Below are 3,783 nucleotides of genomic sequence, written 5' to 3' on the forward strand. Positions count from 1 at the left end.
TGGTTTGGGGAAAAACTATAAGCTTAAACATCATAAGCTTATCAAACACTTGGGAAGTGAGTTCTATAGTATTTCGGTGGAGGTTAGATTGATCTTGCAATCTTTGAGGTAAACCCAAAACTCTAGTCCTTTCTGTATTCTATGTTATTTCTTTTCTCAAAACCTTCTACTCAGTCCCCTAACCTTATTCTTATTTTTGGTTAGGGAATCCAAGTTCTTAAGCACTTAAGTGGTGGTAAGCATATTTTCGTTTAATGGTTTAGTCTTCCTATTCTCTTTCATTTCATCTCCTTTCTTTAGACTCACCCTTGTTCATTGTGGTTTTAGGAGTGTTCCAAAAGTCCTAACTCAGTCCATTTTATCCCGGTAACTTTGGTAAGGAAAATAGGCTAGAATTAATATGTTATGTGCTTATGTTATCTATATGTTTATGTTATTAAAAGTGTTATGATATGTATATGTGTATGTAGGCTTGGGCATATGACCCATATGACTAACAAGACCCCAAATGGGTTATGGGCATATGACCTACTTAGCTAGTAGGACCCCATTAACCCCATGGGCATATGCTTGTTTAGTCTATGGGACCCCAAGTAATAATGGCCATTATAATAAGTGTATGTTATATGTATTATGTTAAGTCTTTATGTTTTCTTATGAAATTATGTATGTGACTTTGTGTTAGATTTTCCTTACTGGGCATTAGGCTCACTCCTTTCTGTTTATGTGCAGGAAAATAAGTTTAGAGGCGGAAAGATTCGTGACGCTTGGAGAATGTGTATCGATGAGGAATGGAGTCAAGGGGCCGAGCGTTATTCGATTCGAGGATATAGTCTCCTTTTATGTTTTTATGGTTTTTATGTGTATTTTCCGCATTATTATGAAATGTCTTTTATTTTAAATCTTGTTTTGTTTTAAAGACAATGGGATCCCAAAATCCTTCTTAGTATTCTGTTTATTTGTAAATAACTCTTATTTTTCAAGTTACTCAATAAATTATGGTATTTTCGTAAAAATGTAAGTTTTATGTATAGTTTCGATAATGGTCCAATTAGTCTAGATTAGTGGGTCATTACATTTATGATATCAAGCACAAAAACTCAGAGTTCCACAACTCTTGATTTCGAGGGTCAGTGAGCAATAAAAACATTCTTAAAACAAAAAGTATTGAGAATCATATTTTGTTCTTGTGATCACACATGACACAAGTTTTCTGCTGGAGTTTCCTGACCGTGCTTCCTCTTGTACCCATGATCCCAAAATTCTAAGGCCATCTTCCTTCTCATATCAACAACATTGTTTGGACCAATTTTGAATGGAGACATCCCCATCATTAACAACTCAGCCATTTTTATCACGTAAATACCACAATCAAACCTGCAAATTGGTAAAAACAAAATTCAACAGAAAAAATTGAGGAGAAAAGAAAAACGCAGCATACAAAGTAATTGAATCTTAATAAACTCACGTGTTATTCTGAAAAGGAGTTTCAACCCATGAGAACCTAAAATCCTCGCACCTAGGTGCATAATGTTTACATTTTTCATGGAAGCCCAAATAATCCAAAATGAGAGGAAGAATTCTGCAATATTTCTTCACGTGTGTTTCAACATCTTCGTTATTGGGACTATTAAATGAGTCATAGATATAGATAATCTTTTTATCTATATGTAAAACTCCTAAGCTCCAATGATCTAAATAAATGCCCCTTCCTTGTGGAATAAGAAATGGCATGAAAACAAAGTCAACTTCAAACCATGACTTTCCAAATTTCAATATTTTTCCCAGAATGAAATCAATAATTGCCTTCATTTTCGGACATGGATGCTTTATCCTTTTATGTTGTTGATCATTATTTTTTACATCTGAAATCATCTTCCTTAAATGAGCTTCATCACAACTAATTAGGGTCATGTAGTGATCAAAAACACAACTTGTTATAGTACACTTCCGAAATGAAGGATAACAAGTATGAGACAATGCCTTCTTTCGCAAATAGTAAAAAAATATATCAATATGCTGCAAAAAAATATATAAAAAAACATAAAATATATAATTCAAATATAACATAACAAAATTGAAAATGAAAACAATCTTAAGTATGCACAATATAATAATAAATGCTAGATAGTATAAAATCTTACATCGTTATTGATGAGACCTTCTGCATCACACAAATCAAAGAACCACTTTTTATTGTCAATTTCTATTCCTCCCAATGATAAAAGTGATTTTAATTTGGCATGAAATGCAGCATATGGAGATGATTTACTTCTAGAAAATCAACAAACATTTATAAAAAGATATATATAAAATAATAAAAAAAATTGAAAAGAAAACACAAACGCAATTCATTTACCTTTTCTTATTCATACCATGAGTGTACCACTCCAAGAAGAACGAAGTTGCTTCTAGATCAGGCATAACTTCATATTCACTCTCAAATGGAAATCTGCCTAAGAAATGACAAGTATTCTTTGCTTCTGTAGAGTTCACAGAACAACAAAGCAATTCACTTGGTTCCACAATAGTTGTCATAGATGGGGGGGAAGCCATGATTGCACTTGAATCGTCATGATCACTTTTCATTTGCTTCACTTCTTTTTCTTTTTTTTGTTCAATAGTTCCTCTAAAGTTCTTTGCAATATTTTCTTCCTTTTTATAGAATTTTTCATTGACAACCTACATATGAAAAAAATTAGCAACTACAATTAAAAATAAAAAAAAATTAACACATGTTTATGCAAGTATAATCAAATTCAAAGTTTATACTTGTGGGGCAATTTTTACAATTGACAGAGAAGGAGGAATGCATTTTGGATTGCTAGGAACAATCTCGCCAGTTGATCTCACCAATGTAGAAGGTTTTTTTATTTTCTCTAAAATTTTAGAAATATTTGGTGGTTGCTTGCCATGTATGCTCCTCTTATTATAATTTTCTTTTTGTACAATAGGGCATTGCTTGCAAAATAAATGCATTCCTACAAATAATAAAAGATGAAAATTAAGAACATGATAATTAAATGAAATTTAACACAAAACTTTATTGAAAAATAGATAATATTTTAAATTTGTACCTTTGGTTGAGGAACACATTCAGGACTACTTAGAAGTATTTCACCACTTAACAAATCATTTATGCATGCTTGCAAATCCTCTTGCGCAGATAACTTTCTTGTTTTCTCTGAAACTTTAGAATCTTGCACATATTTCAATCGTTTTTTGCTTCTCTCTTTCACTTGTTCTCCTTCTTCACGTATGCATTTCTTTAAATCATTTTGTTTCACAAATTTCTTAATTAGTTGTTCATAATCTTCTATTTGTTTCTTCATGGCATCTATATCTTTCGTTCTCTCATCAATTTGAGCCATGCATATGTTAATTTGACCAATTCCACTTTTAATTTCAACAATATCTTTTTTTATTTCAATATTCTCCTATTTGAGCTCCTAGGAAAAAAATCATAAGTGATAGAACAAATTAGAAAAAAAAAGAAAACAAAATATATTAAAATATAAACCGCAAGTCCTAAACAAAAATGAAAAAAAAAACATACATCATTAAATTATGAAAAAATAGTAGATAATATAAAAATACCTTCAATATTGAAATAATTTCTTCATCAATTGAGCTACTTTTTGTCTTGTTACTCATCATTGAGGGGGTATTATTTGCATCCATGTATATTCCTCTTTCAAGAATTACTGTGTTAGTAAACATACCATTAAGGTGTAATGACTCTTTTTCCGCACTAGATGGAGACAAACAAACATAATCAACCTA

The sequence above is a fragment of the Humulus lupulus genome, chromosome 4 (genome assembly GCF_963169125.1).
Source record: "Humulus lupulus chromosome 4, drHumLupu1.1, whole genome shotgun sequence".
Classification (NCBI taxonomy): domain Eukaryota; kingdom Viridiplantae; phylum Streptophyta; class Magnoliopsida; order Rosales; family Cannabaceae; genus Humulus; species Humulus lupulus.